This window comes from Neomonachus schauinslandi, chromosome 3, assembly GCF_002201575.2.
Source record: "Neomonachus schauinslandi chromosome 3, ASM220157v2, whole genome shotgun sequence".
Lineage (NCBI taxonomy): Eukaryota > Metazoa > Chordata > Mammalia > Carnivora > Phocidae > Neomonachus > Neomonachus schauinslandi.
Window position 1 is genome coordinate 98,361,987 of NC_058405.1, and position 24,369 is coordinate 98,386,355.

Below are 24,369 nucleotides of genomic sequence, written 5' to 3' on the forward strand. Positions count from 1 at the left end.
TCATGTGCTCTCTCTCATTCTCTCTCTCTCAAATAAATAAATAAAATCTTTAAAAAAAAAAAAGAGTTACTTTGTTAAGTGAAGTAATTAGAACTGATATTTTATTTTCTATTTCAGTTCCCCAAATTGATTTTTTATGTTAATCTTTGTATGAAAAGTGGGATATAAATTTCTTAAAACAAAATGAATGGCTAGTCAGGCTTCACATTTGACACTTTATATTGTATTTGGAGGTTTTCAAGGCATTTTGCTCTTAAGACATTGCTGATTATTGTATCTGTCAGCACTGAAGTAGGTAGAAATTTCTCTATTTTATGGTCTTAAGTATCTGATATTCCAAGAATAAAGGGGTAGAGGTCTTCTACAAACAGAGAGGGTTGAAAAATCACACCTTCTGTCTACTAAAATAGCCATAATTTCTTAGAGCTCTGAGAAAAAAACAGGGAAGAGATAGATACCATTTACTGACTGTCTTGGGTGTACCTGACATTAAGTTCAATAAAACATGTATTTTTGCAATTCCTTACCATATGTGGGCAGGCAATTATTGTTAGCATCCATACAGATAAGCAAACAAATGCAGACAAAGAATGTCATTTGTGTTCTACCCAACAGCAAGCAAGTGGCTGACCTGGGACTCAAACCCAGGTCTGCTGGGTCAAAGGCTAAGTTTCTTCTTTTCTTTAACCCTGCCACGTGCAAACAGCATCGGCAAACATGCTTTAACACAAGGACTGAACTTCATGACGATTTTGCCTTTTGATATGACTGTCTCGGTTATGTCTTCAATTGAAGAGAATGCCCACACCTGGCTTTTCATTATGGTGAACTGTCGAGGGAAATGCATGAAACCCCAGGTTGAAAACGTGTTAAAAGCAAAGGCATGAATAATCATTTCAAAGATCAATGGAGTCAGTGAGTTGAAGTGAGAGGGAGAAGCACTCAGGATGACAAGACAGTAGCCCTAATTGTAGATGAACCCAGAACAAGCTGGGATATTGGATTAAGTTCCCCCATCACTGTGGCCTTGAATTATCTCATTTGCAGAATGAAGGGTTATGGTTTTTAGGTAACGACTTCTCTTTTACTGCCAAAATGACGAAGAATGAGTCCACCTCTGAAAGTGACATGTGGTCAGCCTGTGTCCCCAACTACATCTCACTGCTTTAAGAACACAGTAGGCATTCATTACATAATGTCACCCTGATTTGGCCCCAGGATCCTAGGTGTTTAGCAGAGACACATAAATGAGGTTGTTATAGTAAATACTAGACAAGGGAACGTGTCAGATCCTTTGGAGGCTCCTGTCATAAATCAGCGAACCCCTTGTGGCTATATTAGAAGTCAGGCCGCTCAGCCACTGTGCTTTCTGCTCCCCTCCCAGCCCTGCTCCCTGTCTTCTTCATTGTATTGTTACGAAGAATCCTATGTCATGACAACGGACAATTTTTATTTCCTACAGGACATATTCAGTCCACACGTAGCATACCTGCGTTTTAAATTTAGCTCTGCCACTGTTTAGCACTCCTTGACCTTCATCTGAACTTTTCTGGTCTTCGAGTCCTCACTGGCTTGAAATTGCTCATGTCCTGGGTGCTCCAAATTTAGGGCAAACTTAAGATGCGGGTTGATAAACTGGAGCTCTGCATTAATGCTCTGCTAAACATCTTTGTTACAGGAATGGGTTCAAACCAGACTGATGTAGAATTTGCCTCATTGTTTGGGGCTGAACTGCATCCCACCAAAATTCACACCAACCCCCAGTACCTCAAAACAGAACTGTTTGAAGATAGGGCCTTTAAAGAGGTGACTGAATTAAAATGGGATCGTTAGAGTGGTGCCTAATCCAATATGACTGGTGTCCCCCTAAGAAGAGAAGATTGGGACACAGAGAGAGACATCAGCCACAGGCACACACAGAGAGACAGCCACATGAACACACAGTGAGACGGCGGCCATCTGTGAGCCAAGAAGAGAGGCTGCAGAAGGAACCAGATCTGCCGCCATCTTAATCTCAGACTTCAAGCCTCCAGGACGGTGAGAAAATAAATTTCTGCTGTTTAAGCCACTCAGTGTGAGGTATGTTATTATGGCAGCCGTAGTAAAGTAATATCCTCATTATACAATAATCAATCTCCTTGGAAAAGATGGAGCATCCTCATGATAATGTCATGCTATAAGCAGAGAACACATAAGCCTAAGCAAACTTGCCTTCAAAGTTAGCAATGGATTCTTCAGACTATAAACAAATGCTATGATATGTGCTATCCTCAGACATTTAAACATGTTTTATTCCATCAAGTATACATGTTCGAATCAAATTTTTAAGCAGTGTGGATTTAAATGTTAGCAAGTAAGAGTAAAGATTCTCAGAAAATTTAAAGGGCACGATGAAAGGAAAACTGATTGGTTTCTTGAGTTTTTTTGTTTAAGTCAAATTTCTAAACTTAATAATTTGGTTAGGACGAAAAAAACATATCAGTTTATCATCCCAGGCACTTGGTTTCTAATGGTGTGAAGGACTGAAGTCCTGCACAGTGATAGCAACGTGCTATTGTCCAGGGATACCAATAAATGTTCAAAGATGCTAGAGTCCTATAAAAACATGCCAGTTACTACTAATGAGAATGAAATTCTGCTGGGAAAAAATGTACACGCATGGTTTACCACTGCATTCCGGCTCATTAGCAATAGAGTAAATTACATAAGCATCCACAGCCTAAGAAGGCCTTGACCCATATATACCAGCAACCGGATAACGCACCCCTGTCCTACAGTGCAGCTCTCATTCTGAAAGATTAAATCCTACTGCACCATCACTGATCAATTATGTTCATTCCTACAGCATTCCAGCAGAGATAATGAGTATCAAGCTCTATCTGATATGCTGAGGTACTGATAAGAGATTTGCTGAAGCAAAAGAACTATTAAGTGTTTGGTGGTGCCAGCAAGACTAGAACCCAAGAAATCCCTGTTTTACTGTAGACAAGTATTCCTCCTTTCCAAGAGAAGGTTCTGTGACACATATGCTTCAACATACAAGGCCACTTTCCCCTTGCTATATGACCCAGCTATTGTGACATGCTAAGAAAAAAATCAAAGTTGCTAATATAACATAAATTCTTGAGAATTTAATTATCCATCTTGTTTCTCTCTCCTAAGTCACTTCTGCCACAGAGAGAAATGTTGCATTGTATACATTTTTTAAAGTGAATCTGCCAGAGGAAAGAATCTTCTAGAAATAATGAGAAGTTATGAAACATTTTCTCTTTTGATCTTTAAAAAGAACACAAGGTTAAGTTGCGGGAGAAAAAAAAAAAGTTTTATGAAATAGGTCCCTTGGGCTGTGAATCCATGCCTCTGAGCTATTTTTAATAAAGCATATAAACAGTGGGTTGCTTTGGTCTTTGAAGGCTTGGACTTTGAAACAAGGAAGAACGAAGAATTTCATGACTTTTGACATTTAAGAATCTTTATGTGTTGTGTGAAGGGGAGCGAACTGAAAAAGTGGTCTGGGCTGCTAGGATCAGAGACGAAGGAGCCATATTTTAACCAAACATCATTAATATGCTCAGTGGCAGCCATTAATTTATTTCTACTAAGACAGATAGGCTTCTGTTTGATACCAATAAGGGGAAATAATTAAGAAAATCTAGAGCCAGAGTGAAAAAGATAGGGTATCTTTTGACAAGGTGATTCTTCAGTTTGTAACTAGCAACTGATAAAGTGCTATGCATGTTAACTTTGGGGAAGAACAGCTAGTTATTTAAAATACTAATCTCATTTACTTTCTAAACTATCTTTCACTGATATTTGCCCTATTTTGTGCCATCCTATAAGTAGGCCACATGCTTTATGGAAAACAAGTCAATTTAAAAAGCATCATACCAGCTACAGTTCCAGAAACATTCACACGGTCTTTGGTTTTAAAAGTTTGGTTTTCAGGGGGCAGCTGGCTGGCTCACTCAGTAGACGTGTAGCTCTTAATCTCAGGGTTGTGAGTTCAAGCCCCACACATTGGATGTAGAGCTTATTTAAAATATATATATATATAAATAAAATTATATTTAAAAGTTTGGTTTCAGAAGCAAATGCAGTGACCACTGCTGGCAATCTTCTGGTTATTTTAGCTTCCTGGGGTTAGAAAGCCAATCCCAACCCCATGCCCTGCACACTTGGTCTTCACTGAACTTCCCAAAATAAATATTCCCTGGCAAGCCAATTATTATGTTTTTTAATTATATCAGCTGACATGCACACAAAGGCTGGCTTTTCATGAAGCAAAGGTCAAGCATTTGAGAATTACATCAGATCATAGTAATAGCAAGTTATTCATAATTATTTGGAGTTGACTGCAATATTTTTATAGCTTGGAGGTAAATGACTTCTTGCTTAAATTGAGGACAATAAATTCTAGTTATCACTTTAGGAATGAGAAACAGTTCTCTTCAACTTAAGGAATGGTCAAAGAACCCATTTCCCCTCAAAAGCCCTTTTCTTTGGCTAAACTAAGTTTTACCAAAAAAAACCCAAACAAAACCCTCAAAAAATTAAAAAACCAAAAAACAACTCATGGTATTTTAAACGTTGGGAGCCTCAATCTTCTTCTTTTCTTCCTCCTCGCTCTACATTCTACAAATATTTATTAAGACTTTATTCTCCTTAAGTTGGATCCTATATAATGCAATTGTTTTGACTTACAAAAATGTCTCTGGATACCCCTTAACGAAATGTGCGAAAAGCCGAGACAAGGAAGATATAACACCTGCCCTCAAAGAGCTTTACAATCTGGTTGACAAAGCCAAGAAAGAGGTAATGAAGGACTCACAACAAGAGACCTTAATAAACATGAGTTGAGTGACATAAAATAGTGAAGGCAATAAGAGTTCAGTGATGGTGATAGTCCCCACTGGTAGAGTAGACAAGATTTATTTGTGGAAGGATGGGATTAAGTGGGATTCTACAAGCATATTTTGAAAAAGAGAAGGCATTCTAGCATCTAAGCATTGCACTTCTTATGCCTGACTGAGCTCCTGTTTTCTTCTCTATCCCAGCAGCCAGCTCATATCCTCAAGGAGCATCATTGTTTCCAGACTTCCCAAAGAACATGACCAAATGGTTTTATTTAGATACCATTCCATGTCATTGGATTCATCCGAGCCATGCTAGGTGTGGTCACAGGTTTTCACAGGTCTTTCTTTCCTAGCTTTTTTTTTTTTCTTTACCATTGTCAATTCCTTGAATTGCCAGCCACTTCTGAATGAATGATAAAGACCTTCGGATCAAATCTATCCTTGTCATCTCCTACAACTACATTCATTTATCCCGTAAGATCAATATTTTTTACAATTTTTACATGGTTATAAAAATGTCAAAATATAACAGCATAAGAAGTTACCACTTGGGCCAGACCTAGCACCTATCTCTGACTTGTCACTCTGAAAGTGAGCAGCAACTCTCAATTTTTTTTTTTTTTGAGTCCCTACAGCTGAAGGCTATGGCTCTCTCTGCTCACACAGTTACTTCTTCAGGCAGTGCCTCTAAGGGGCGAGGGGATGGGCTTCCTTGCTCACAGCAATACAGCAGATGCTCCCATGGGAAGAGAAGTATGTAATTCAAAAGAGACCTTCAAGTGACCTTGATATTCTTATTCTCCCCATCCTGGGACCTGCCATTGAAAATCATCACTTTACTGGATATATGTTTTTTCCTTAACATCAAGCTCGAGGAGTGCCATGCTAATTTCCCTTGAGAGCCTGTTATGGATCTGTCATCTGAAAATTTACTTAAATAATTTTTAAATAATCTATATTTCATAACTCTGGTGTTCAAATGTCCTGTAAAAACTTACTAGCTGAAAACAAAAACAGACAGACAAAATTACCAGCTGTTCATTAGCACAGCACCCACCACACAACCACCCTAGATGATCTCCACCTGTGTGTCTCTCCACCCACATTCTGAACACCTTGTGGTCAAGGATCATTTTTTTTTTTTTTTTTTTTTTGGTCTTTGCATTTCCAGCACCTGAGACAGGGCCTGGAATTTAGCATTACTTAGAACCACCACATTAAGCAGCCAGTTTTGCCACTCAAACATGGCCACATATCAGCAATTTCATAAGCTTCAATTTAATTATTGTAAGCATTTACCGATGCATGGGAAAATAAAACATGAGCCAACACATTCTTGAGGGCCTCAGGAAAAAGAAATGCAGAGGAGAAGAAAACCAACATCTACTGAGATTCTGATGCAGTAGGTCTGGGGTGGAACCCAGGAGCCTACATTATAGCTAGTATTACAGATGATCTTATGCAGAGGATGCGTGGACCATGTTGTGATAATGCAGACGGCTCTTGGGGACATAAAGGGAGTAAGTAGAATGTGCTTCTGATCAATTAGGAGGAGACAAGAGACAAGCCTGCCTCCCACCCCTTTCCATGCTAATCATCCTCTGCCCACCCAGAACCAGCTGTGCAAGCCAGACTCAGAGAGGCCAGGACAGCTTGGATGGCTGTCCTCATCCAGCCTTCTGCTACTATGCTTTTCTCAAAGATACTTTGTCCTTTAGAAAATCACCGACAGCTTTGTGATTGTTGCACAATAATGCCTCTCCATGCATCCCCCTCCCAATCTGCACTGCCCATGCACTGGGTTGGGATCATTCAGTCCTGCAACTCTGAGTTGTGCCTCTTTCAGGAAAAGATTTCTGTAATGTGCTCAGAGACCAAAGCACCCAGAGGTCACTGTGTTCTTTGTTCAGGAGGCCTGAAAGGCTGAGAACACTGGGGATGTTTGGACAGATTTCACCCTGTTGTGATTAATTAGTGCCCACACTTGACAGGCTAAGAGAAGGTCACCACAGTGGTTCCCACAGGACACACGCCATCTCTTCACGACGGAACAGTGGGAGGCGGGTGAGAAGATGATCTCCAAAGCTAGATGGCAGGAAGTGACCCTGTAAAGTGGGCTGCAGGCTCACCAGATGTAAACTCCCTCGGTGCCATCTTCTGAGGAGTACTGAAGGTGAAGGTTTATTCAGTAGAACTCAGACATACAGATCCTCCGTGGCCATGCATCGCAGATATGGGTGTGGTGATTGACGTGCGTGCTGTGCTGATGACTGCACGCCTCAGAACTTCGGCGGTGCTCTGAGCCAGGCACTACTCATGAGGACCAACACGTTAAACTCATCATGTTATGTCACCAGACATAGCATGTGGTGTGATGTAGTAACAACGTACTAGCCGTCGCGTACCTTTGCCTGGGTTTCCAGGCTGCATGGCTGAACGATACCAAAAAATATTGGTATGTTTAATTTAGACAGACATGAAAGGAAAAAAATGTTATTAGCAGAAAATGACAAATGCAATATGCCTGCAAAAAGAAATCACATGTAAAAAAAGGAAAGAAAGGATGAAAGAAAGAAAACCTGTGTACTTGTGTTTAGAGCAGAGAAATATTGCAGAGACCAATCATTAAGGAAGATATAAGGAAGAAGAAAGAAATTCGACCCTTTGAAAAATTTTTTCTGAGTATTGCGATGAGACCACCAAAATCTAACTTTTCATTCATTCATTCATTCATTCATTCACACAACCCCACATCTCTCCATCCATCGACTCAATAAACATTGACTGCATGCCAACTATGTCCAGGTACCACCATAGACAGTTAAAATGTGATCATATGCAAAAGTCATACTAAGTCTCTGTGCTCACAGAGCTTAAATTCTATTGCGGGAGACCATCCAAAACACATAAGTTCATAATCTGCATTCATGTAGTCATTAACAGTGGTATAAATGTTCAACAGGCATTGGCGAGGGATCACTTGATTTGTAGCTTTTGCCATAGTGTAAATACTCCCACCTGGGACAATCTCAAACTACCAGTGCAATGTCACAATCAATGTGACAATGTGATGTGTACAGTCAGGACTATAGAGCAGCAGGATAAGCCCCCTCCAACTCACGCCTGGACACGATATAAAGAAACAAATCATGTTAAGTGGCCAGATATTAGAGGGAAGGGTGGATCTTTTAGGCAAGCGGTTGGAATCATTCTTGGGCTAATGACATTTGAACAGTGACCTAAATGAAGAGGAAAGAAGCCATGAAGTCATGAAGTAAAGAATTGGGGGAGTGGGGCAGAAACAGTAAGCACAAAGGCCCTGAGGCAGGAAATATATCTCATATGTCTGAGGAACAGAAAGGCCACTGTATGAGGACAGGCAGGCAGGGGCTAGATCATCGATGGCTTTATTGGCACTGGGAGGAATGTGAACTCTTTATGCAAGAGCTGGGATTCAATGAAGAGTTCTGAGCAGGCAATGATGTGACCTGATTTACCTTCTTAAAGAATCAGTCTGGCTGCTGGGGAAAGAATAGGAAAGAGTGCACTGCAGTAAATGTGCCCCCTGCAAAGGTGAAAACGTGATGACCACAGAGGAGGGTATCTAGGTAAGAATGAAAGGGCTCAGAGTGAAGTGGGAGAGGTAGATGTTGGAAGAAACGCTCAGGTTTGGAATATAACTGATAGGTAAATCTACTGGAAGTCACTGATGGCTTGGATAAGAGAGGAAGTGATAAGTCAAAGACGACCCCAAGAATTTCTGAAACTTAGCTACTACGTGAATAACAGGCTTAGCTACCATGTGGGGCCATTAGCTGAAATGAAGAACACCGAGACAAGAGCAGGGGTAGAGGGAAAATCACAAGTTTAGTTTTGGGCATTTTAGGTGAGACTTATTGATATCCGAGTGGAGACATCAAGTAGGCAGCAGGATATATAAGAGTCAGGGGACAGGTCAGGAAGGAAGATACAGATGTGGAGGTCACCTGCTCTAGATGATCTTAGTGATTGTGCCATTGAGGCATCGTTAGAGAACCACTCGCTTAGAATGACAGGGACTCGGGCCTTTAAGGAGCCCCTGGGGAGGAGGCAACCTGTTACAGGGGGATGTGTGAAGCACAGACCAAAAACCTCTCCCCTGTTAAAGCCATTCATGTTCCTGAAGCTACAGTTACTAAGGAATAATCCATTTACAGACTGACCCTGTTAAAATCCATATTAATACTTATTAACAAACCAAAAGAGATTTCTTACCTATCAACTAGAGAACTGGGTGTTTTGATGTTCAGAAGATGGAGCACCAGTTCTCAACCCTGGCTACCCATCATACTCACCACGGAGCTTTGAAAAATATGAACACCTGGGTCCCACCCCAAGTGATTCTAATTCAATTGTGGCATGGGCGTAGGTGGTATGGCTTTATTTTTAAAGGAGTTAAATTGGACAAGGGATAGGAAAGGCAGTGATAGAAGCAAAGAACTGAAGTGCTCCATAAAGTTGGGGATGCTTTTCAAAGTCATCTGGGAGGACAAAAGGATGTGGTCTGGGGTGGGATGATCACACCGTGACGGTGAAGGTGGTCGGGATGTGGCATGGGAGTTGAGATGAAGTAGACCAGAAAGATCACTGGGCATAAAGGAAGTGAAGTAACTGAAGGCAGGAAGGGTGCTGGAAAAACCCTTGGGATGTTGGTGTGAGGCTTAACTTTTTTAGGTTCTACATATAAGTGGAATCATGCAATGTTTGTCTTTCTGTGTCTTGGTTTTTTTTTTTTTTTTTTTTGTCTGTTTGTTTTGTTTTGTTTTGTTTTAAAAGAGAAGGGCAGAGAGAGGTGAGTGGCAAAGGGAGATGGAGAGAGAGAATCCTAAACAGGCTTGACGCCCAGCACAGAGCCAGACATAGGGCTTGGTCCCACAGCCCTGAGATCGTGACTGGAGCCAAAATCAAGAGTCAGACGCTTAACTGACTGAGCCCTTGTGTCTGGCTTATTTTACTTAGCATTATATCTTCCAGTCCATCCATGCTGTTGCAAATGGCAAGATTTCCTTGAAATTTGTTGGGAAGGTACATCTCTAGTGTACATACACACAGACACACACATAATTTGTATTTGCCAATTATGCCTCAATAAACCTGAAAGAAATCCATTCCAAGTTTCAAACAAGTGCCTTCTAGAATATAACTATTTGGCAAGCAGGGGTCCGTTCTTACCTTAAGTTTTATTTGGAGAATACTGTTTAGAAATCATCCCACTATCTAAATCCCCATCCATTTATTTTATTAATCTACCTACTGTGACAAAACATAAAGTCTGCATTTCCTAGTTTGGGGTGGGAGTAGTTCTTGGAAACTTTGAAGAACAACGTTACCGCCATACAGTGCCAGTATCAATCACTTCCCTACATTCCCAAATGGCCAGCACTACCACGGAGAACAATGCATGCTGTCTGCAATTTGTATTCTCTTGATCATGAGAAATACAGGCCCAGAGACTGCTAAACGCAAAGACACTTCTTTCTCTTCCTGACGCCTGCCACCTTCATACTGTTAAAAAACAACGCAGACAACAATCTCCTGATGATGGTTAATGAATGAAGTTCACTATCCGGCAAAGGTGATTCATGTTACCAAGACCGTAACCTCCTGCCCAACTGGAAAGGACTTAGGAGAAATAAGAAGACACATAACAAAGAAGAGCTAAAGTTTAGAAAATCACCAAAGATGTGTAAACAAATAAAAAATAAGTAAATACCAAAATATTTCTTATTAGATGTTTTTCAGGACTGGTGGCTTTTTCTGGTTCTGAGTAGTATAAAATATGCTCTCCCCAAAATAACTCTCAAGCACATTATTTTTTCAAAAGCAGTTTATTTTGAGCACATTTCCTTCTCTACCTCTCATTCCCTAGTCTAAAAATTTCCTATCAACTCTTTCCTTTCCCCTGCTTTCTCTCTATCCACAAAAAAGGGAAAGGGTATATTTTAATTATTTGTATGTGGTAAATTCAAACCCTGTTATCACCATTCTGTGGCTTTTGGTTTGGGGAGATGTTTGTTTCCCTAGAAATAAGTGAAGAGATCATAGTGTGATAAATGAATTTGCTTTTCCTGGCAGTATTTTGACTGCCCTCAGAAGACCAAAAGAGAAATGGTTGTTAGAAGTGCAGCCCGGGGGCGCCTGGGTGGCTCAGTTGGTTAAGTGGCTGCCTTCAGCTCAGGTCATGATCCTGGGGTCCTGGGATCGAGCCCTGGATCAGGCTCCTTGTTCGGAAGAGTCTGCTTCTCCCTCCCCCTGCTTGTGCTCTCTCATTCCTTCTCTCCCTCCCTCCCTCTCTCTCTCTCAAATAAATAATCTTAAAAAAAAAAAAAAAGAGAGAAGAATAAGAACAGCCCCAATGCCCCCTGCCTGCTCTTTTTCAGGTATTTCTCCTGGTAGAAACCTCAGTGACCATAAAGAGATGAGAAGTTCAGAGTAACCTGCTGTCTTTGCATTTTAAGTATCTCTTGAATCAGTTCACTTCTTTCCAGTGCCGTCATACTATTTGCCCTCAACTCTTGCATGGTCTACAGAACTAGCCTCCCCTCTGAATCCTGTGTTTCCAACTGGCCTAGCTCTTATCTTCTCAGCAACCAGAGTAAGCTTAATTTTTTTTTACATTTTGAAATAAATTAAAACTCACAAGAAGTGCAAAATTAAAACAGAGAGTTCCTTGCACCCTTCATTTAGCTTTCCCAATGATAACTTTTTATGTAACCATAAACACAACATCCAGAAAATAGATGTTGGTCAGTACTGTTCACTAAATTCGGGGTGATCCTTTAAAAATGCAAACCTGATTGTGCCAACTCTCCCCTCTTTGCCAAACCTATTACTGGCTTCCCATCAACTCTTAGAATAAGGACTAAAATTCTTATATTGGCCCATAAATAGTGGGATTATCATTCCAGGTTGGTTGGGACAGACCTGGAGCAGGTGATGGGGATGCAGGTTGTGCAATGTTTCTTTCGGCCACAGGGCCTTTGCACCTGTTCTCTCTGCCTGAAACACTTTCCCTCCCCACCCCCATTTGCCTGGATAGCTTCTACTTGTATCAGCTCAGCTAAATCATCATTCCATCCCCAGACTAGGTCACATTTTCTATTAAATACCCTCACCATGCCCTGGACCTTTCCTTTGAACTGTTTGTCACAGTGATAATTTTATATCTGTTTCTACAGATATAAAAGCTGGAAGAAGGCGGGGGCATATTTGCACAATATGTATCCCCAGGACCAGCAGGAGCTTGCTGTATGGGAGATGATTACTTTGTAGCTGAGGGCTGAATGAATAAAAGCTCAATTCACAGCTTCATGGGCAACAGAAACAAAGTGGTTAATAGCTTCAGGAAAAAGCAAAAACAAAAATCTCTTGCATCACCTTTGTAGGCTGCTGCCCATGTGGCTCATTTAGTCATTTAAAAAACCCAACTTTGGAATGAGACAGACAACAAGTTTAAAACTTGGTGTTCATAAGGTGAGGAACTTTATGCAAGCAATTTACCTTCTTTGAGCCTTAATTTTTTTTCATCTGTAAATAGCAGTAGTAGTTATAATGACACGAAAGTCATCTACTCTATAATGACAAGTGTAATTATTATAATGTGACAATTATAGAATTATAACAATCATTAAGTATATAGCAATTATTATTATAAATAATAATAGTCATCACGCTTTCGTGAAGGTTGAATGAAAAAATGTACAGTGCTTAAGAGTTGGGCATTATTAGGTGAATGTGAACTCTATTATAAAGTTGTGTTAAGTGTATCATTCCCTCCCCCCCCCCCCCCCCCCCCCCCATGTCTAAGATGATTTCCTTGTTTCATAGAAGAAGTGCAGAGGGGACTTAGTGCTCCTCACCTGGAGCTGCCTCCCCATCACCTGCTCCCCTTTGGTCTCCTCCCCTTCAGACATGCAAGGCTATGCTTGGCTATCCAACCCTGGGGCCAAACCTGGCATCTTTGACTCTTCCCTTCTCTCCACCACACACCAAATCCATGAAGAACACTGCTGGTCACTTCCTCTTTGAAATACAGGCAGAACCCTGCTGCTCCCCACCCCACCTGCTGCCCCCCCACCCCACCATCCCCATCTACCTGGATGACTGCATCGGCCTCCAAACAGGTCTCCCTGCCTCTGCCCTTGCCCTGCAGAACAGCCAGAGTGACACCATAAAAATGCAAGTCACGTCAGCTCATTCTCCTGCTCAAACCCTTCAGGGCTTCCCAGGACCCCATCGAGTAAAGTGGAGTAAAGTATGACATGCTTCGTGAAGCCTCTGTCTTCTCTTGCATTCCCTCTTTCAGATCTTTTCTCAAAGGAGAGTCTTCCCCAAACACCTTACTTAAAGTCACAAGCTCAACGCTCTATCTGCTCCCTGCTTGTATTTCCTCACAGTGCTCATGACTTTCTATACTTTTTGCTTATTTGTTTTCTTTATGATCTGTCTTCCCCACAAGGATGGCAAGTCCATGATGGCAGGGAGTTTTGTCTGCTCTGTCCCTGCCTTCTCCCCTAGCATCTAACACTGGGCCTGACCTGTATTAGGTGCTCAGTGAATATATCTTGAATGAATACATGGGCGAGTCAATGAATGAATGAGGCACCACTGCTCCCAAGGCAAGAGCTGTCCCAGACCCAGTATGGCATAAGTTACAAGGCACAGACGAAAACACCAAACCTGCGTCAAGAGTGTGTTGGGCAGGGGTCTAGGAAGAGGAGGAAGGTGAGGGCACACCTAAGCACATGCTGATGGCTGGTGCAGCTCTTGTCCCAGCCTTTGCAGGGACGCTGCTGATAGCTTGGTAGCGGCAGGGCCTGCCTCACCACGTTGGGGCAGCTGAGTGGCTGAGGGTAGAAGGATGAGACTGGGTGCTCTCTACCCACACAAAGGGAAGCAAGTGTTCACATTCAGACCGTGATCTGATCTGGTGGGCCCACCAGTGATTTACGTGGATTGCCCCAACTCAGGAAGATGTCTGAAGTGGAAGACTCCGGCCAGAAATCCCACGGGCTTGGGGGCCAAAATGAGGCCATTTTTATACTACCCAAATTAATTTCCCTTTGTCAATACGTATGGGATTTCCAGAAGAACATAGGCTGAGAAACGGTCTCCATATCCATTGTCCAGATGTTGGCAAAATAGAAGCCAAAAAAAGAAATATCTAATATTTAAAGTCTTGTGACTCCACAGCTTTTGGCCAAACAAACAAGCTTGGCTTGCTGGAAGCTCAAGACTGAGCCAAGGCTCCAGGTGGACTTTGAAGGCAGTTATTCCCAAACTCAAGGGAACTGAACTTTGATATGACAAATATCCAAGAGCTGTAGTACTGAGACCTTGTAAAATCAGCCTACAAATACAAAGTGTGACTTAGGTACTCCAGTCAGCAAATTCAGTATGAAGCAGTTGCAGAAGGAACAGACTAGAATATCGCCTAATATCCTAAGGGAGGAGACATTCCCAGTCTTTAAGGCTGGAAGGCAACTGTAATTACAGACGCTCTAGTCCAGGTATCCCGTATCAATCCCTGGACTTGTGAACACAGTCGCTCTGAAAGTTGGCCATGGTAATATGGTAATATTATTACCATATATTACCATAATATTACCATGGTAATATCCGGGCATTTGCTCTGACTATTCTCACATCTCACTGACTTCTCAATTCTTCCTTAGGCTCAGTATGTAACACTTAACCTCAGGCTCCTTCATTACCTGTTCCGACTCCCTTCCCTACCCAAGCACTGGGGCCCCCTTGATGTCATCATTACACATCAGGTTGGAGTAAGGAACAAACTCTCCAGCAGTTCGGGCCTGGGGAATTCTCAGCAGTTGGTCTGATGCATCAACTAATAACAAGAAAGTTCTATGGAAGATAACTGAATCGTCACCTGGCTTTATTAATGCTAAAAGCAATGTGATGGTGCAAGCCTGCTGATTCCTAAGAGAATACCTCTACCAACATTAAAAGAGCAGACAAATAAGTTAGCTTCTAGTTTTTCTAGTTTGTGTGCAGGACTATATACATAACTTTTAAAATATTGAGACATTATAGCTATCTAGGTGACACATTCTAAAAGCTTAGAAAACAATGCTTGGTCTAAAGAGCACCAATGTATGCAAGGCATACAATCAGACATCCTGAAGAGGCCACTTTTAGTGACCAGAAGTATTAACTACATATATTCTATCTAGCTTCTATAATAATGTCATTATCTGAGATGAAGAATAAAACAATTTTGGGTGGTTAACATGGTATACAATAAAATATTTTCAGTTCCTAATATTTGTACTTAAAATAATTGCTTGAGGTCTTCACACAGAATCAAAATTAAACATTTAATAGCTCATTGACCTTTATGTGTATCACTCCTAAAACTGTGGATAAGTGAAAACAGATATTTTATTCAAATGAAATCATAATATTTTTGTAGCTTAAATTTTTTCTTGAGCTCAATTGGTAAGAGTGTAGTACTTTACAAGAGTCATTATGAAACTATCTTAAACTGTAGTCATTTCCCAAAAGAAAATGTTTATGGCCTGATGGGATAATTATATTCTCCTATTAAATATCACTCCTCCAGGGCTAGTTATTGTTGTGTACTAATATGCCACTTTATATGCAAATAAAATGTATGGAGATGTGAATAAAAGTTCTGCGTCTATCTACTCACAGATCATCTTATTATGATTCATATTAACAGAACTTCTCAAGACGGGAGATGCTAATATCACATACAAGAGGCAATTCTTTCCTTGAATTTTTGCTTTCAAGATGTTTAGATACAGCTGGAAATATTTGCTTTTCTCACAGAGATAGCAGATTGGGGTTTGCATTCTGAGTTGTATTTTGAGTCAAAAGATTTTACCGTCCTGTGATTACTTATTACCAAAACTTGTTTTTTTTTTTTCTTTTCTTCTGACCTTGACTTCTCTTCAATCCGTTTCTTACAACACCCACACACCTGAAAACAAATCAGGACACCTTGGAGTCCAGAGTTTCCAAGAAGGTTTCTTAAATCCAACCTAGGAAAGCAGAGAATTTCCACAAACATTGCACAGAATATAGTCATTTCGTGGCCACATATTTGCATTTTCTCTTTAAAAAAAAATCTGTATTCTTTGAATTCGATCTTTGAGCAAAATACCATGGTAAAAGCCACGAGTCTGTTTTTCACATTTGAAGGAGCAATGTTTTTGTATCTCAAATCCCATCTTGGACGGGTACCTTATATTTTTATTAGCCACCTCTCATGGTGCTAGGGAACAACTTTTTTTTTTTTTAAGATTTTATTTATTTAATTGACAGAGAGAGGGAGAGAGAGCACAAGTAGGGGGAGCGGCAGGGAGAGGGAGAAGCAGACTCCCTGCTGAGCGGGGAGCCTGATGTAGGATTCGGTCCAGGACCCAGCGATCAAGACCTGAGCTGAAGGCAGATGCTTAACTGACTGAGCCACTAAGGCGCCCCAGGGACCAACTATTTTAAAAAACTGGAGGATGTATATTTTATCCCTATGTGTGCAGAGCTAACAATATAAGATAAATACTGACTACGTAAGGAAGGAACAAAGTATTTCATCACCATTTTTACCGCTTTCCCTGCAGCTCTGCTGTTCTTGCCTAGAGCTGTCAAAGGAATATGGGAAAGCCAGGTGGCATGAATGCGAAGACAGAGCTCTGATTTTCTGGCCAATGCACTGAACTCCCGATGTCAAAGGATCAGACAGCTGATGGGGAACTAAAGGAAAGGATGCAGGTGAGGACATCGCAGGGCTGTATCACCAGATCAAGACATTATTGCACATTTGGGAATTTAATTACTTCTGTTGAAATTTGGAGAAAGCCCTTTTTCCCACAAACTAGAAAGTCATTCATCCAGGAGTCAAAACTCAGTATTTATACTTCTCGAGAATTATGTAAAATTTTATGACTGAAGTTAGAGTCTATTATACTTTTTTAATTAGGGCTTAGGGATAACAGGAGATAGCATAAAGTTAGTATTTGCATTAAATTGAAAGAGGTAGGGAGAGCTTTATGCTATTTTCTAGGGAGTCCGGAAATCTATGTTGATTGTGAACATTTCTTCTCACTCTATTCAAGGACAATTGGTGGGCAGCTGGAAAATGCCAAGGAACTGAGAGTCTTGATCACTCTAAAAAGCAAGGCCTGCATAAATGGTATTATGGGACATATTTGCTAGATTGAAATTTCTGTAAGGGCAAGGTTCCTGTCTGCTTTGCACGTGACTGCTTTATTCTTGCTCAGAACAGTTCCTGTCACCTAGTAAGCCCTCAAAAATGTTTGACAGAGTGCTCACTTCAGCAGCACAGACACTAAAATTAGAATGATGCAGAGAAGATTCGCGTGGCCCCTGCATTCGGGTGACACATAAATTGGTGAAGCATTCCATATTTTAAGAAATGTTTGACAGAGAGATGAAAAAAGCTGAGTACATGATTTCCCACCCCTGGATATTGTACTATGTCTTGTCCATTCATCCAGAACTATAGTCACCCAACACTTAACTCCTAATAAATAGTTGGGCCATATACACACACACTGAAAATACATTTTTCTTATAGCCTTTAAAATGAAAGAAACTCTTAAGTGTCCATAATCACTTAAATATTCTGCTTCAAAGCAGAGAAATGGACTAAATCTATTCTAAAAATGAAAATAGTTTTTATAATACAATATTAAACCAATTTATTAACAATTTAATGTTAACAGGACATAGCTAAAGTCACCTTCAAAATAATGAATTTAAGTAAAGATCTTCGTAGTTAGAGAGGGCACAAATGGGCCCTCAGCTTGTCCTTGCTCCCTGATATTTGAGACAAAGTGGTTCGATCACTGGAAAAGTCTGTGCTTTGAAAATGACCTCTTGATCCATCTTCTTATTTTTAGTCTTGCCACACACACCCCCCCCCCACCTCATTCCACTCTCCAGAATGGAGTTGGGCATCTTTCTAAAATGCAAATTGGGTCATGTCACTAGCTTGCTCAAAACACATCAGTACTTCAAGAGTTCCTATCTTTTTAAGACACTGTACTTAGTCATTTGCTTGTCATAAAAGGCCTGACTTGAATAGTATCCCTCCTTTTGTAGTAACTAAACTTGATATTATTTGCATATCTGGAGGGCTTCTACAGCTTTTTAAAAAAGATCCAAGCCCACTTCCCTCCACCCCTGGCCTTCAGCTCCAATAACACCAAAGTGGTAGTTGTTACCTCACTGGACACACTGCATTAGTTCACACCTCTGGACGTTTGCTCATACCATTTCCGTTGTGTGGCATGCTGTCCTTTCCTTTCTTGACCTTGGTGACACTTTTTCCCTTTAAGATGCATCAGGTCTCCCCTAAAGGATTCTTGGTTACAAGCCCTTCGGTTATAGTCCAATATAAGCCTGAGCATATCTCAGTATCTGTTCGGTTACATTGAAATTAACTAACCACGTGTCTGTTTCTGGCTCTACATTCTCAGTATTCCCCTTACACAAACTATGCCAAAGCTATCCTTTGGCTTCTAGCAGCCACTGTGAAGTCAGGGTCCGTGACATTAATATGTACCACACCAAATTGAATATGTAACATCCTCTTGTTCTTCCCCATCAACACTGCCTAATCTTTCAATGTTCTGTTGTGGCCTGGGAGTTTCCAGAAATTATCATACTATCATAATACCATAATTCCAAAAATTACCTCTTTTCTTATATAAATTGATTAATTAAGCTAATATATTTCACATAAGGCAGTGACGTTTTATATATGGGTGTTAACAAAAGCTGTATTACTGTCACTGAACAATTAGTAAATAACGCTATATGGAGGACTCAGGTGGGAAATATACCCAAGCATGAGTAAACTATGTGTGCTAACACTTGCAAAAAATCATTATTTAGATTGCAAGGAATGTTTGCATTAAAGCATCTCAGTTATGTTTTGCAGTAACTAAACTTGATATTATTTGCATATCTGGAGGGCTTCTACAGCTTTTTAAAAAATTTAAGAGCTCGGGGCACCTGGGTGGCTCAGTCGTTAAGCGTCTGCCTTTGGCTCATGTCATGATCCCAGGGTCCTCTGATAGAGCCCCGCAGCAGACTCCCTGCTTGGCAGGGAGCCTGCATGCCCTTCTCCAGCTCCCCCTGCTTGTGTTCCCTCTCTTGCTGTCTCTCTCTGTCAAATAAATAAATAAAATCTCCAAAAAAAATAAAAAATAGGGGCACCTGGGTGGCTCAGTCATTAAGCGTCTGCCTTCAGCTTGGGTCATGATCTCAGGGTCCTGGGATCGAGCCCTGCATTGGGCTCCCTGCTCAGTGGGAAGCCTGCTTCTCCCTCTCCCACTCCCTCTGCTTGTGTTCCCTCTCTCGCTGTGTCTCTCTCTGTCATATAAATAAAAAATCTTTAAAAAAAATAAATAAAATTTAAGAGCTCAAGCAAGTTTTATAAATTCAAAAAATAATTATAAAATCATCTTTCTACGTCAATTTCTATGTCAATGTAGTATGCCAACATATTGCCTAGAAAGATTTTCTTACAGTGGTGATACACCCAGAGAAAAATATAATAGAAATGCTAACATTCCTTTAACCAATGGTGGTTCTAGCTGGGACCTCCTATTATCAATAAATATTGTGGCCCCCAGTCTCCAATTTCCAGACAACGCAGTGACTGACTGAATCAGTATTCTCCAAAGCACAAAGCAGGCAATCTTTTTTGTCCTTTGTGCATTTTTCACATCTTAAAACTGCCCCCTTCAATCTTCCCATGTGCCATCTACCCACACATCCATGTCACTGTGTATCACTAGTCTTTGCAAGTTCTTCTGAGTGTAGTTTTGTTACTATGCTGAAATCTTATGCATAATTATTTGAAGTTGCTATGGAGATTTTGTGTGATTTGTCATGAAGAAAATCTATTGTGTTTGAGATAATTCTCCATACTAATGACTCAGGTATCCATCTCCCTCCCTTATTTTCTCTGGGATTATAACCAACTCTATGTATTTGAATATCTATAAGCAAAAGTCATTTTACAAATAAATACAACCAGAAAAGTTATCGAATTCACTAAAATGAAGCACTTCAGTACAGCTGGGCCAATTTCTCGTGATTTAGGAAAAACTTCCATTACAGTATTTTTTTGAATACCAGCTAGATTCCTGCCTGCCTCCTTTAGGAAGAGATCCTGCAGAATTCTTTTACAGTTACATCTCTTAGAATTCTATCACTAATTATGTGATATATATATTGGCTCTATCGTCACTTAGAAAATATAATTTTGTTTTTTTATTGTTTTAAAAGATTTTATTTATTTGAGAGAGTGCATGCGTGCACGTGACAGAGAGAGAGAGCATGAGCAGGGGGAGGGGGAGAGGGAGAATCAGGCTCCTCCCTGAGCAGGGAGCCCAGCTCAGGACTTGATCCCAGGACCCTGGGATCATGACCTGAGTGGAAGGCAGACACTTAACCGACTGAACTACCCAGGCGCCCAGAAAATGTAATCTTAGAGCACGTATTAAACTGTTTGTGCAAAATTAAGGACAAATATAGCAACCTTATTAAAAATCATTTATTTGTCCTTCTTATATGGTTGAAGACATTTTTGAGGTGGGAGCCAACAGTGAAACTAATTACTTGACATTAATCAAAGGGCAATTCAGACTAATGGCTGGGATCTGAACAGCAGAAAGCAAATTTCACACCACCCACAAAGGTCATGATTTTATCTTTCTTGCCTGACGTCCCCACCACCAGCCCCGGACAGAAGAAGGCCTGAAATATCATATCAATTATCATTAGACAACTCACATAAATCTCTCTTCTGGCCTCTCGAATGGCAAAGCTGATTTCAGGATCATGATTGATCTTTGGAGATATCTTTGACATTCTTAAGTCAGCTATAGGTGGAAGAGAATTTTGATGAATCCAACATTTTGCCATCAGGAGAGTAGCATCCAGAGGATAAATACAAAAATGAGAAGTCAAATTTCAAATCAAAGGCAGACTAATTATAGAAACAATTTCTAGGTAACACTTTGTCTGAAAACATAACCAAGTTACTAATTTCCCAAACAACCAGTTCTGGAAAGGATGTGTGATCTTCACTCAGGATAATTTGACACCACGGGTACCCAGACAGAAACCCAGGTAGGAGCAGAGATGGCAAGGATACTAGAGGGAGAGTGAACAGCTGGAGGGACTGAGTGAGATGCTCTGGGACAGGTTAGATCAGAGCCAATGCTTATGTGGTTATTTTAAAGGTAGCACTGATATTATTTTGTATAAACCAGGCTGGTGAGTAACCTGTAAATGACTGAGGCAAAGGAGAAAGAACAGAAAATAATGAGAGGAAGGTAGAGGAAAGGATAGCCATCACAAGGGGCACCTGGGGGGCTCAGTTGGTTACGCGCCTGACCATTGATTTAGGCTCAAGTCATGGTCTCAGGGTCTTGAGCTCAAGCCCCGTGTCCAGTGCCACACTTAGCGAGGAGTCTGCTTGAGATTCTGTCTCTCTTTCTGCCCCTTCACCCCCATGTCTCTCTCTCAAATAAATAAATAAATCTTAAAAAAAAAAAAAAAAAGGACATCACAAAACTGCCTACTCTCAGGCTGTGATAAAGGAAGAGTAAAAAGGAAACCATGTAAGCAGTGTGGCAGAGACAAAGTCTGCATGTCAGGGCTCCTGTAGGAATTTAGGTGCGCTGATAAACGGCTCCAATTCAGTCAAGCATCAGCTGAGTCTGGACAGCAAGGGGCTCCTTTCATTGCCCTGGTGGTAATACAGTGAGTCAAGTACCTTCTTCCCAGAGTCTGAGGGTTGTCCACGTGGGATATTCCAGTTAGTGTCTTTAAAGTGACAGGTGACGGACCATGGGGGACTATTCTCTGTGCCCCAATTGATTAGAAGGGAGAAGTGTTCCCAGAAACAGTAGAAGATCGTTCATGGAGGAAAACAGGAGATAGCTTTTGTTAAGAATGTGAACAGAAAATATAACCAATCTCAAAAGGCTGCTGGGTAGAAGATCATGGTGAATCAAATTCGAGCCAGGAAGAAACTCAGCCTCAGAAACTGGGGCTAATAAATGTTTTGAGGGTCTTCTCATGGAAGGAAAAAATTACCAGTGCAGAGGGAGGATTTAGCACCATCTTGCTAATGGTAGGTGCAACATGGCAAAGGTCAACCCCAAGCAGCCGACAAGGTCCCGCTGTGGTGACCTGAGATTTCTCGCAAGGCTTCAGAGGCAGACAGGCTCCTGTCACATGGCTAACTGGGGCTGTGGGCCTTTTCTGGGAGCAAGGATCTGAGGTGAGAGGGAGAGCCTCACCCACCACACAACAAACACACATACCCCACTCTTAATTCAAATAGAGCAATGAGAAAAGCAGAGACACTGACAGTGAGATCTCTGGTGGCTTTAAAACTCAGCATACCTCTGAAACAAATAATACATTATATTTAGAAAGAAGAAGATAGCAGGAAGGGAAAAATGAGGGGGGGGAAATCGGAGGGGGAGACGAGCCATGAGAGACTATGGACTTTGAGAAACAAACTGAGGGCTCTAGAGGGGAGAGGGTGGGGGGATGGGTTAGCCTGGTGATGGGTATTAAGGAGGGCACGTTCTGCATGGAGCACTGGGTGTTATACACAAACAATGAATCATGGATCACTACATCAAAAACTAATGATGTAATGTATGGTGATTAACATAACATAATAAAAAATAAAATAAAATAAAAAACTCAGCAAAGAAAATGAAAGAATCTGAGGATGTAAGCAGTCATGTCCAGTTCAAGAATGTCTAGAAAAGGAAAGGGGATCGTTTGGGGAGCAAACAGCTGAAAGTTTAGAAAAAGTCAAGAGGATTTGGTTGTCTCAGCCAAGAGTCCTTAAGCATAGCAGCAAACAGAGATTCAGGATTTCCTCAGTATCCAAAGTCCTCTTTTTATGGACCCACAAAATTTTAATAAATACCTTTAAACTTTGTATTTCAGTTTAGTGGCATAAAAACGAACATTAAGGGTATTCTGAATGTAATAATAAAGAACTTCTTATCGAATATTGCCATGTGGTCCAGTCTTCTTTGTACTTTCGTTCATGATGGCCTTATTAAAAGCTAATATAAAAAGAACAGAGGTAGACTTAACGGGATATTCCTGCCACAAGAAAAGGCAAAGACAATGTATTCACACATGAAACTAACAACCATTATGTAGCTTGAAGGGTAGAAATTGGAAAGACAGCTCAGTCATCTTCCATCACAAGACTACACAAGGCAACCAAATGCAAAGGAACCTACTCCTAATAGAAAAGACCAGAGAAGACCACAGTCAAGGTAGAGGTCTAACAAATGTTTCAGCACAGCACCATCCTGTCATTCAATTCATGAATTTTATTTGGTTCTGTAATTAAATGAGACCAATGAGTAACAGGATGTGTGGAAGGAAAGACAAATGATCAAGGAAGAAAGAAACAAATCCGTAAAAACAGTGTCAAAGGTCCAGGGTAAGCCATGACTTACAAAAACGGGTGAAATCTACAGGGTGTTAGGTTATGACCCTGTTTAGAGTCAGATGAGGGAAAGGATGGAATTGACTTACTGCTTGATGCAGATGACATCATGCTAATATAGAAGCTAGGGAGAAAGCTGGATCATTCAATTCCTCTATCACTTGTCCCTTTGCTATCAAGGCAAATGATCTCCAAATTGAAAAAAAGAAGAAAACATGAAGCCCAAGATAAGTGAAGAGATCACAAGGGAGATCAGCGAGCTTCTCTGCCTAAATCCAGTCTCAACAATAAATTACATTCCGGAGTAATAAATGGACTTCAGATGGGATGGTGGAAGCATTGTTGGCAATCTTTAGGGAGTCATGACAAGTCAGAGAGGGGCCCATATTAAAAGCCGGGAAATACGTTTATTTTTTGAGAACATTTCAGAATTTTTTTTTAATTTTCAAATTCAAAGGAAAAAGCTACATTTAGAAACTACAAATCAGTTTCTAGGCTGATCTCCCTTCAAAAAAATCATTTCTAGAATGCAATGTTCTAAAAGAGGGCGTATGGGGCACCTGGGTGGCTCAGTCCATTGAGCATCCGATTCCTGGTTTTGGCTCAGGTCATGATCTGGGAGTGGCGGGATCAGAGCCCAGAGTCTGGCACCCCACTCAGCGGGAAGTCTGCTTGGAGATTCTCTTCCTCTGCCCCTCCCCCCACTGGCATGCGCCCACTCTTTCTCTCAAATAAATAAATAAATCTTTTTTAAAAAGTAAATAAAAGAAGGTGTGTGACAATTAGAAAAGAAATCAATGGTCACTCGGAGTTACAGAGACTCCCTAAGAACAGCTCCCCTTCACATCTTTGGAAAAAAGGCCAACAAGACCGAGAGGCAAAGTGAACCTGGATTCCTGCTGAGTGTTTAATAAAATATTGCTTGATGACCACGAAGCAGGATACAGAAAGAGGGACGAGATGGTC

General features: G+C 40.9%; 1 protein-coding gene and 1 non-coding gene across 2 annotated transcripts in view; one reads left to right on the forward strand and one right to left on the reverse strand.

The window, feature by feature from the left end:
- NCKAP5 (NCK associated protein 5) overlaps nucleotides 1–24,369 on the reverse strand; it is a 792,873-nt gene that overhangs the window by 611,357 nt on the left and 157,147 nt on the right. The gene's annotated exons all lie outside the window — the stretch shown is intronic.
- On the forward strand, nucleotides 17,200–17,306 carry LOC123324421. Its single transcript, XR_006539795.1, has one exon. It is a non-coding gene; the product is annotated as a U6 spliceosomal RNA (small nuclear RNA).